Consider the following 12,248-nt stretch of genomic DNA (forward strand, 5'->3'; position numbering starts at 1 on the left):
GAACTCGGAATCAGCTGCCTGTAGTTTGAGCTGAGCTGAGAGTCAGCTGGGTCTAGTTCAAACGGGGCTGGTGAAGACTGGATAGGACCGCAGAACCTCCAGCTGGGCACGCGGAAGTGTCCACTCTGTGACCCTTTGATGTCAGAGGGCGGAAAACTCCACCCTCCAATGATGCTAAGTGGCTCCATTTTTGAAGGTGCCGAGGCCTGTGACTTAGTTACATCTGTGCAGAATGCCGGTCACCATACCTTCTTCCAGTCACCTTCCCTACGTGCCCCACAGCACAGACCTCCCTACTTCTTTATAAACCCTCTCTTTGCTGCGAACCTTGGCATCTCAGCGTTTTGGCTGGCTGCACGTCGGGCAAAAAGAACCTGGTTCAGTAATGTTTTTCTATTTTTTGCTTGTTTTAATTCTAGGATTTATATGGTTTTCTAATGAATCTGTAAATTCGGTATGCTTTTTTGTGTAAGTTTTTAAACATAGCCTACTTTGTAGGAAAATAACACTTCTAACGGATGTGTGAGTGGAAGATTCGGTGAGGTTGGATGATGCTGAATGATGGGCAGTGGGGTCAGCTCTTCGGCTGCTCTTTCTCCCCGCCCCCGCCCTCCCTGTCCTGGGACTCCTGGCCCTGCTTTCCCACCCTAGTGTGGGGCAGGGGGTTAGGCCTGTAGATGAGGATCTGGGGTAGGGCAGAGAAGGGCCTCACAGGATCTTTTGGTCCAGCCCCTGTCTACAGTCAGGCTAGAGAGTTCTATTCCGATTTTACAGAAAAGACAACCATGGGCAAGACCTCTGTCCGTGGACACCTGCTGTTCCAGGACCACATGGTGAGGAGAGGGTCAGGGGAGGCTCTTCAGTCCTGACGGTTGCTGTGACCTCAGGTCACTTCCAGATGGTCCCCTCACCACTTCCTGCCCCCCTACCCTTGTCTGAGACACTTCGTTCTGAAACTGTCACCATCAAAACCAGACTTGCCTTGTTGTCTGGTTCAGCCTCTTTCTCACTAACATGTGATTGACTTCACTGCATGCTTCAGAAAGAAAGAAAGGCAGGACAGCTGACAAATGTACATCAGCTGCACCTGTTCGGTAATTAATCAATTCCACTAGTGACTGTTGAGCGTCCTCTCTCTACTGAGCCCCTATGGATGACCAGACATTGGCACCACCGTGGTGCCCACCACGTGGCTGCCTGTTACTGACTTCAAGTGGCTCTTCTATGCAAACCCCAAAACGTCAAACAACACAACGCTGATAATAATATACTGATGGTTTCTAAAAAGACTGATCTTTGCAGGCACATTATTTGTTCTATAGTCTCTGAAGGATTTGTTTTATTGACTTCCACATAATAGAGGCCTAGTAAATACTTCTTGAAAAATTACTGGATCAATTATATATTTAGAGTTGTAAATATATTTTCTTTGTTTAAAAGTTAATTATGGGAAAGAAAGAATTTCTTTACAAATCTGATAACTTTAAAGGGAAATTTCAGTAAGACGTGGCATCTTTATTTCTCTCTCTTCAAGGAGGCTGGGTTTTAACACGAGGTGTCCTAGGTCTGATTCCCTAGAGATAGAGTAGAGTGCAGGTGATTCATTAAGGAGGAGCTCCCCGGAGAATCGAGCAGAGTGACGAGGTGGGGGAAGCAGGATGGGGAGAAGAAATGCCAATTAGGAGAGTGGTTTCAGGCAGAGCCCCTGTCTCAGCAGCTCGCACCGGGGCTCTGGGACAAACTTCCCTTTGGTGACAAGGAAACTGAAATTTTGTACTTTGGCAAACCAGTCATTGCCTGAGGGTGTGTGTGTGTGTGTGTGTGTGTGTGTGTGTGTGTGTGTGCATGTGTGTGTAGTGGGCGACAGCAGGCAAACTCCCAGGCAGGGGAACAGGAGAAAGGCAGATGAGGTCAGAGTGACCTGATGCCAAGCATTCTGCCCAGCACGTGGTATATTTACCTTCTAGCCTAGTTTATTGGATGTTCCAATGTGTTAGTTATCTATTGCCATGTAACAAATAGCCCCAAGACTTTGCAGCTTACAGCAATGTTTATTCTCTCACATAGCTTCCTTGGGCCTGGAAGCACATGGTTCTTTCATGGGGCTGCAGTCCAGTTGCTGCCAGGCCTAGAGACTCCCACTTCCAAGCTTGATCACTGGCTGTTGACAGGAAGCCTCAGTTTCTCCCCATCCCAGCCTTTCCATGGGCTGCCAAGTGTCCTCATGACATAGAATCTGACTTCCTTAGAGCAGGTGACCCACAAGAGGGAGAGACAAATGCCCACTGCCTTTTATGATCTTGACTCCAATTCACACACCATTATGCCCACCTATCAGTTAGAAGTGGTCACCAAGTTCAGCCCACGCCCAATGGGACGGCATGAATACTGGAAAGTGGGGTCACTGGGGGCCATGGAGGTGGGGTCTTCTAGGTGGGCTACCCCACATTCCTTCAGCTTTTTTGCCAGAAAATTCTGAGGACGACCAGTGTGGCTGTCTCATTTTGTGTTTGGCACTCACCAAAGCCAAGACTCTGAAGTTGACAGGGACACTGGATCTTTTCTGCTGAAGCTGCTGTCCCTTTAGCCCTCTCTGGTGTGCTGGGGTTACCCTCTGGCAGCATGGGGTTTCCTTAATGCACTCTCCCAGGCACTTCCTGTGTCCCCCTTTAGATGCAGCAGATTTTCTATAAAATGAACTGCCTCTGATTTGATGTTCGGCCTTGAACCCAAATCCAGCATCTCGTTTCTCTGGCTTACACATAGGTTCTCTGCTGTCTCCCCAGGCCGGGCGTGATGGCCTTGTCTTGGCTGGCACGTGGCTTTGCAACCTGGGAAACCCTGACTTCTGGCATAGTAATTAAACTTGGCCAAAATAGAGCGTGTGATTATTCTGCAGAGGAAAGTCAAGATCTTAATTTGGAGGTTTTATAATTGCATGACTGGCAGTGTCAGAATTTAGGAGGCGGGCAGTGCCAATTACCCACGTCAGAGAGAAACGAGTGGGGAGGTCTGGCACTCCCTTCCAGGAGTGCCTGCTCCTGGTGCCACCAGGGTGCCCAGGGCCACATCACTCGCTCTTTTCTTTCTCTCTGGCCTGCACCTCCTACCCTCCTTTCCGTCGTCTGTGTGATGGAAATTCCAGTGCATTGTTTATGGGCAAGAGACATCATTTCTCCCATGGGTTCTTGTACAGTGACTTGCTCAGTGGTATTGCTGTAGTCAGTGTGACAGAAAATTGAGAGGCAGGTTTTTATGGTATCTTTTTAAAAGTTGAAGTAGAGTTGATGTGCAGTATTAGTTTCAGGTGTACAACACAGTGATTTGATATTTGTACAGATTATACTCCATTTAAAGTTACTGTAAAACGTCGGCTATCTTCTCTGTGCTGTACATAACATCCTTGTCTCATTTATTTTATCCCTCGTAGTTTGTATCTCTAATCCCCTCCCTCAACTGGCAACCACTAGTTTGCCCTCTGTATCTGTGAGTCTAATTTTGTTATATTCATTTGTTTATTGTTTAGATCTCACATCTAAGTGAAAATATACAGTATTTGTTCTTCTCCGTCTGGCTTCTCTCTTAACGTAAGCCAGAGGGAGGATGTTGAAGTGAGGCTTAGTGGAGGCTTTGCTGCTACAGTTGAAAGATGGATGGAAAGCACCAAAAGATACGTCCAAGCACAGAGGCCTGTGAGGGCCTGGTGCTGAGCACACGGGCCTGGTGCCGAGCAGAGACCAAACCCAGGTTATCGAAGGATAAATGGGCTGCAAAATCCCCAGCCACCTCCAGGAGGGCTCTGTTGGAGACAGGCCAGGGCTCACGCCTTGCCTCCAGCAAGTACCTGGAATATGTGTGCTCTGCGTGGTGAATAAGGCAGGTCTTTAAAAATAAAGCCAGGGTGGAGGGTATAGCTCAAGTGGTAGAGCACATGCTTAGCATGCATGAGGTCCTGGGTTCAATCCTCAGTACATCTTCTAAAAATAAGGAAATAAATAAACCTAATTACCCCCCCTAAAAAAACCTAAATAAATAAATCACTCTTTAAAAATAAAGCCAGAGTAATGTTAATGGAAACTGGAAATATGACTATAAATCCAAGGATGATACATAAGAATCATGTAACAGAAGAATTAATATGATGCAAGATAGCAGACATTTATCAAGTACCTACTTTGTGGCAAGCGCCATTTTAAATGTCTCCCATATGTTCTTTTATTGATTTCTCATGACCGTAAAGGAGGGTAATACTTATAAACTTAAGAAGCTTTTTGCTCCTTGGCCTTCACTTTATTCTTGCCCACTGCTTTCACCACCAGTTGACTCAAGTTTCAGGATTTCTGGCAGATGATCTATTATTGCATCTAATACCTTTGTATTAATTACTCTCACAGTGACTACTGTTTTTCCAATCATAGATTAGAAAACTTCACATGTCAGTTTCTACAAGAAAATCGTGTTATCTGCCAGTTTCTACATGAAAATCGTGTCATTTGCCAAACAACATTTGGGGGGTTTGTCTTTTCTTACTTAGCCATCGTTTTGCTGGAAAGTCTTGGCAACATAATCAATTGCCTTGATCTGCCTACCTTTGGAAAGGAATTAGTGTATCTACCAATATCTTGATATTGATGTTTAAAATCTGAGACTGCTACTCCTACACAACCAACATGCTCAAAGCGAATGAATGAGAAATAGTAAATCAAGCCAGGGAATAGCTGATATACATCCTTTTATGAAAATCAAGTGGGACAAAATTCTCAGCAGCCCTGCCTAGCAGTGATGTCCCCAGAGCCAGAATCTTCCCTAGAAGAGCCCTTCTGTGTTTGCTCCAAGACATGGAGCCATCAAAGCCAGAGTTCTTTCCACGGAGCAGGACTGAGGTGATTGGGCCTGGAAACCTTTCAAAGCAGGAGTGCATCAGAGCCACACCACTAAAGCCCAGCCATGGGCTCCTGGACCACGGGCTTTAGGGCACTGGGGCTTTCGGGGAAGTTTCCAGGGAAGTGGTTGCAAAATTTCCCCCTGAGTCATCAAATAAAGACTTTTCTGATAGAAATCAGCACTTAGAACAGTGGAGGTGCTCAATAAATATTCGTTAATGAATGAACACATAAATAAACAGATTCCTCTGGTTTGCAGGGATAAGGCATCTGCTAAGAGTAATGATTTTTGTTTTAGAGCAGCTAACCACAAAAAATAATTTCATTCCTCCTATTGATATACAGATAGCACAACAGACTGTCTATAAAGGCAACTGTTGATTTGTCATCAGGTCTGCCATGTACAACAGCTCAGGCTGGGCACTGCCCAACTCCAGGGTGCCCTCTAGAGTTAGGCCCTGGAATCACATCCTCAAATTAAACTACTTCATTTTCAAATCTATGATGGGGAGACATGCATCCAGGTCATTCATTTATTCATTCATTCATCAACTGTCTTAGGCCTGGGGATATGATTGTGAACAAAGATACCCTGAGCTAGGTATTATCTAATAGAAAAGATAACTTGTCAGAAAATTATAAATTAGTATATATAATGGGATATTACATGGTGCTATGGGAGCTTAAGAAAGGAGTTTCTAATGTAGCCTAAGGCAGGAAGTGTGAGGGAGGGATGGAGGATCAGAGAATGCTTCCTGGAAGAAGCTAAGTGAGACCTGAAGGATGAATAGAAACTACCAGGCAGCAGTAGTGGGTGGGGGAGCAGCAGGTGCAAAGGCCCTGAAGTGAGAGCGCTTTTAAATCATAGAGACGTAATAACCGGTAATGTGTGTCAGATAGTGATCATTGTTCTCAGCACTTTATAGAAACTAACTTACTGTTTTCTTCATAATGCTTCCAATGAGTTAAGCATTGCTGTTATCCCAATTTAAAGATGCATAAACTGAGGCAAAGCATCCTGAGTAACTTGCCTAAGATCATGCCTAGTAAATAATGGAGCAGGAGTCAAACTTGGAAGTCTAGATCAAGAAACTGCAGCCTTTTTTCCCCGTCAGAACACTTTTTTTTTTTTTAACGTTTTGAAAGAATCGCACATGGTAAGTAGAGTACAAAGAACTTTTCTTTTTTAACTTTTACTGAACTTGAAAGATTAGTTGCCGACCTGATGTCCCATCATCTCCAAATACTTTTTAGTGTGTCTTTTCTCTGACCAAGCACTAGCTCCTCGGTGACCAAAATACAAGCACCAAGATCAGAAAGTTGACTCTGATACACTATTGCCAGCGGGTGCTCAGACTCCATTCAGATTTCACCTGTTGTCCCAGTAACGTCCTTCACAGCAAAAGGATCCAATCCAAGGTCATCCCTTGTGTCTAGGTGTCTAGCTGCTTTGGTTTCTTTCAGTCTAGTGCAGTTCCTCATCTTTGCCTGGGATTTGTAACCTTGACACAACGATTACTGACCAGTTACTTTGTAGATTGTTTCTTGGTTTGTATTTTCTGAGGTTTTCCATGATTAGGTTCAGGCTTTGCACCTTGGGCAGCCCACCTTGCTTAGTTTGCTAGGGTTTTGAATTTGACAAAAAAAAAAATGAAACCACACTGTATATATTCTGTGAGCTACCTTGGGGACAGACGCAGTTTATTGTGTTTGTGCTGAGCCCTGTTTGTGTGTCTTTCAGTTTCATACTCAGCTCCTCTCCTTTATAGTACGAGGTGACTGAGGCTTGGGAGGAGTAAGAATTTCTGTACCCAAAACCACGGATTGTATGAGGACAGCCCTGCTCTGAACCTCTCTGTCTCTTGCCTGTATGAGGATCTCCTGTGCCCCTAAGGAGAGGTCTTGAAGGCAAGAAAAATAGGCTTCCTGGGTCCACTGCCCCCGCTCCCACATCCTCCCCAGAGCCAGCCCATCAGGTACAATTTTTTAAATTAAGAATTCAAAAGAATTAGAAAAAATATAACCAAAAAGATATGGGATTATGACTAACAAAGGAAACAGAACAATTAACATTATACATAAGAGATAGAAGCAAGAAAATAGTAATTTAAGAACAAAATTAGGTTACTGAAGAGTTATGATTATATGTAAACAATCAAGCAAACAAAAGGACATATAAAGGATTATAGCTTAAAAAGAAATAAACAGTGCTCGCTTCAGCAGCACATATACTAAAATTGGAACGATACAGGGAAGATTTGCATGGCCCCTGGGCAGAGATGACACGCAGATTCGTGAAGCATTTCGTATTTTTTTGGTTACCAAAGGGGAAAGGGGCAGGGGAGGGATAAATTAGGAGTTTGGAATACAAACTACGATATGTGAAATAGATAAGCAACAAGGTCTTACTATAGAGCAGAGGGAACTGTATTCAGTATCTTGTAATAACCTATAATGGAAAAGATTCAGAAAAATAATACATATATATATATATATATAACTGAATTATAACTGAGTCACTTTGCTGTACATCGGAAACTAACACAACATTGTAAATCAACTATACTTCAAAAAAAGATGAAAGCAAAAAAAAAAAAACAAGTTAATTTACAAACCCCCAGAAGCTTAGGGGTTTAAACAGTAAGATAAAAACAAAATAAAAGTGGAGGCAGGGAAAGGGAAGGATTTGATGTTAAAGCAAATTCGAAAGAAGTGTAGTTTAATCATGGCAATAATCATAAAGGTAAAAAGGAAAGCATTGAAAAGGTGATTAAAATGGAGAAGGAGGAAGGTAAAAGGGTAAAGTAAGGAAGACTACAAATTAAAAGAATGATTGGTAAAATAAACTAGAACAACCAAATTAAGGCAAAATAAACCTGGAAGGACAATTTAACAAGTGAGAAGATATCAAAGGTTTAAAACACCAAAGATACTATTATGTCGGTAAAATCCACGCATCACAGAATAATTAACATTATGCGTAAAGTGTAGAACCAAGAAAATAGTAATAGTGCCTGTTATTATTACTTTCATGTTGATGTTATTATTTCAAAGGTTAAAGGCGTTAGCAAGTCCAAGAGGCTGTCCATTTAACCCCTTAACGCCTGAGTTCTTTGCAAGTTCCCGAGCCTCCGTCTGGTCCCCTCTGAGCCAGGCAGGAGAAGGGAGAGCTGGGGCCATGCCCATCTCAAGGTCACCCTGAAAAAGCCTCTTGCCCTGCAGCCCGTGTCAAGTCCTGGTGGGGACATGGGGTATACGCTCCTTCAATTTGCTAAAGGGAAGAAAAGTTTAGAGCTGCTGAAAATAAGATAGAGCTGTCAAAAGTATATGAAATTAGCTACATAAACTGTGAAACAGAAGTCACGGTTCTATTTGTTCAGAGACAGTGTTAAGAATAGAAACAATTTCAGAGAGAGAAAAGCTGAACCTCTTCAGTTACCACGTGCAAGTGGCCTGAGATCCCTTAGCTGCTCTAGTGTCCTTTGTTGCGCAGACTGGGTGGGCACCACCAGGCTTCAGCTGATGCCCAGGTAGAGGGATGCCCGAGAGGAAGTTTATTTATGATACTCTATTTGCATTTCTATTGCTGAGGCTCCTGGCTGGCTCTTCTGTCTTACTGGGGGCGGTGGAAAAGTGGGTTATCTCCAAAAGGCAGCTGGGCAGGCAAACCCCTCAGCATTAGAGCCACTACATTCCTGCCTGGGCTGTGGGGAGGAGTGACCTGTCCTGGGGACGTTGTGACCTGGCTTTGTGAGAGCCTTGGTCCGCACAGTCCTGGGCCACTACTGGACCAGTCAGCAGAGGTGTGCCTTCCAGGGGTCTTCAGTCTCCCAGGCTGCAGCCTCTGCCCAGGGAACCTCTCTGCCTCTGCACATATTAAATGCTGCTGGTGGGTCAGATGTGCGCTAAGTGCTCAGGGGGAACAAAACTTGGCATGGTCTTGCCTTCAGGGAACTATAGTTGATGCCCCTTAGGCCACCATCATCAGTGATGGGAGCTGATGATTCTGCCCAACCTCCAGGAAAAGGAGATGCAGGCAGGGGGGTGGTGGTGGGGACTGGAGGGTCTCTTTATTTCCATTCCTGTCTTTTGAGCTTAAATAAAAAAAAAAGCTTGCAAAAATAAGCTTTTTATTATGGAAAATCTCAAACGTATACTAAAGTAGACAGAAAAGTGTAATGAACTTCCCCAACACAGATCACCAGCCTCAACAGTTATCATCTTCCATCTCTGCTCCTACCCACGCCTTCCTGGGCCTGGATAATTTTGAAGCAAATCCCAGACATCGTATCATTTCACCCAAAATATTTCAGAATATATCTCTAAAAGAAAAAAGACTTTAAAAATAACCGTAATACCTTTGACATGCCTTAAAAAATTAACAATTTCTTCATATCATCAAATATTTCATTCATGTTCAAATTTCCCTGATTGTTTTTGAAACTTTCCCTCCCAGAGAAGGGAAACAGTGTTCGTTTGAAACAGGATTTGAGTAAGGAAGGTCTATACATTGAAGCTGGTTATTGTTGCTTGAGTCCCTTTGAATCGCTGTCTCACATTCTTGTTTCCCCCTTGCACTTGGTGGAGAAATTGGGTCATCCGTCCTGTTTGGATTTTGCCGACTGCCGCCGCACTGTGTTGTTTTACTCATTCTCTCTCGTGTGTTTCGTATAAATTGGTAGATCTAGAGGCTGATTAGAGTCAGCCTCTAATTGCTTCAGCTCCTATATTGCCCCAAATGACTGACTAATGGCAAAACCTGAAAACAACTTCCTTGAATAAAAGAGGCAGCCCTCGCCCTGCAGTTTCTTGTGTTTACAGGTTGTAAAGACTGTGAGGCTCTCCTAGTTGGGTTGTCAACCCAAGCCAGCATTTATGAACATCTGACGAGCTGCCTGCGGGGTTACAATTCATGGAACTTGCATATTTCCATGGAAACATGTACCGTTTCCCATATGGAAACCGGTCCTTGCCCCATATCAGCATTCAAAGGCTCACAGTGCCATGCATGGGTCTTTGATGGCCAGTGAGGGGCTTCATGGCAAAGATCATTTTGGAGATGGATCCAGGGATAGTAGTCACACTATTTAAGGACTTGAAAGGTCTGGCTGGACCAACTAGATCAGAGCTGTTAGCACTTAGTGAGACAGTCCCTGGCTGCCCCTTGAGTGTCAGGACTGGGGTGACTCTAATGTTTAATGCAGGTGGACCATCCATGGAACAGCGAGGAGCTCCTGCCATTCCCTCAGGGCATTGCCAGGAAAAGACAAAGGTATTTTCAGTCAGAAGGTCATTGGACAAATATTTTAAGAGGCATCAGCCTGACTCAGTTCATATAGAAAAATTGCCTCATGTGAAGTTTTATAATGCAGTTTAATTTTATACAGAAATGTCAATTCATAAAAGCATGTTTGAGTTCTATTTTCTTGTGGGTGTGTGGGAGCGTTTATGTGTGTATATATATTTTTATCGATTCGGTACTTTTATGATAAGCAATGATCTCTGGGACTAGATCCCTGATTTGTGACATTACATGTAAAGACCTGACTTACAGTGCCCGATTTGAGAGGACACTCAAGGGACCAATCTGGTGATGGACCGGGGGTGCAACTGGGCTTTACCCCCCTGTGGGCAGGTTAACAGGAACAGCCTCCTCACAGCCAGGTTTACCCTGGGAATACCTCCATCTGGGGCAGCCTGGGGAGTGGGAGATCATGGAGTGGAGTCGAAGCCTCTGGGTTCATGGTCTGGCTGTCTTCCTAGCTGGGCAACCTCAGGCTATACTAACTTTCGTTGAGTCTTATTTTTCCAACCTGTGAAATGGGAACAACATGAGAGAATTTAAAGGCACTCAGCAGACATTAGTTCCCTTCCTGTGCCTCTTCTAGTACATCTGTCTGTAGTAATTGTGTCCCCTCCTGCTGCACTGCCCAGCAGCACCGTGAGCCCCTGCTTGCTGGTATATGGAAGAGGACTTGCAGGACATCCTTGGGTGAGCTGCAGACAATTCTAGAACATGTGGGGACAGGGACTAGCCACTAAGGACAACACTGCAAGCTTCATATCAACCACCCAAACGTCTAGCAGAGGGAGGGCTGGTTCCTGAGCCATCTGAGGCTCAGAAGTCTTTATTCCTCTAATCTAGCCTCCAGCCCCTGCTGTTCTAACTTCTGCTGCCTCTAACCTCAGCCAAGTCCCCTCTGGCATTCTCTTGTGTGGGAGGCCCAGACTCTAACTATATGAGATACGTTTTGGTGCCTGGCTCTCCTTCACATGCTTCTCAAAGATTCTGCCCCACACAGTTCCCTCTGAAATTAGGACTGGCCTCATTAAGCCTGCCTCCAGTTCTTTTAGCTGTTTGGCCCAGAGCTAAACACCTGACCCAACGATGGCCAACCTGATTCTTTTCCTTATAAACTCTAAGAGACACGGAAGTCCCCATTGGCTGTGGGGAGCCAAGCTGAAGGGTCATACTGGCAATGGCTGCCATTTTGGGTCCTGTGCAAGGTGACAGGCAGAAGAAGGTGGTCTGAGAGAGCAGGAAAAGAGAGCAGTCCGTAGAAGGCAGAAAGGAGTGGGCCTCATGGCCCCCGAGAAAAGGAGAAAGTGACTATTCATGGCTTTTCCATTCCTGTAGGGTTGGGTTTCATCTCTTATACTTGGATTCTTTGGGATTCCAGCATCCTTACAATATGCCCTTTTAACTTGAACAAATTTGGGTAGACTCTGATCTTTGCAATCAAAGCAACTGTGACCAGGGAATGAGACAAGGATTCCTACTCTAACCACTTCTTTCAGTATTATCATGGAAGTCCTCACCAGTGCAATAAGACAGGAAAAAAACAATTAGAAGGTGTGATGGTTGGAAAGAAAGAGCTAAAACTATCTTTATTCACAGATGGCAGGGTTATGTGCATGGAGAACCCACAGGAATATACAAACAGAACTGACAAGTGAACTTATCAAGGTCACAGGATACTGGGTGAACATGTGAAGATTAACTGTATTTATGCATACTACCAGTAAATAATTGAAAAACAAGACTACAAAACACTGTCATTTAAAATAGGATCAAAACCATTCAATGCATAGGAACAAATATAATTAAAATGTTTAAATTTTATAGTTCTGTACTAAAAACTATAAAATCATTGCTGGATTAATTTAAGGAATATCTAAATAAATGGAAAATTAGGGCATATTCACAGATTAGCATCTGAAACGGTTCAGTTTTTGGGTGTTAATGATCTCCAAATTTATCCATAGAGACAATGCGATCTTAACCAAGTTATAACCAAGCATACCGAAAGTAACCAAGCACTTTTTTTTGGAATATAAATTGACAAACTGATTTCTAAAATTTGT

General features: G+C 43.9%; 1 protein-coding gene and 1 non-coding gene across 3 annotated transcripts in view; one reads left to right on the plus strand and one right to left on the minus strand.

Annotated features, from left to right (window-relative positions):
• NGEF (neuronal guanine nucleotide exchange factor) overlaps positions 1 to 12,248 on the minus strand; it is a 101,433-nt gene that overhangs the window by 52,106 nt on the left and 37,079 nt on the right. The gene's annotated exons all lie outside the window — the stretch shown is intronic.
• LOC116280729 (U6 spliceosomal RNA) lies at positions 7,091 to 7,197 on the plus strand. The gene has a single exon (XR_004190214.1). It is a non-coding gene; the product is annotated as a U6 spliceosomal RNA (small nuclear RNA).

The sequence above is a fragment of the Vicugna pacos genome, chromosome 5 (genome assembly GCF_048564905.1).
Source record: "Vicugna pacos chromosome 5, VicPac4, whole genome shotgun sequence".
NCBI classification, from domain to species: Eukaryota; Metazoa; Chordata; class Mammalia; order Artiodactyla; family Camelidae; genus Vicugna; species Vicugna pacos.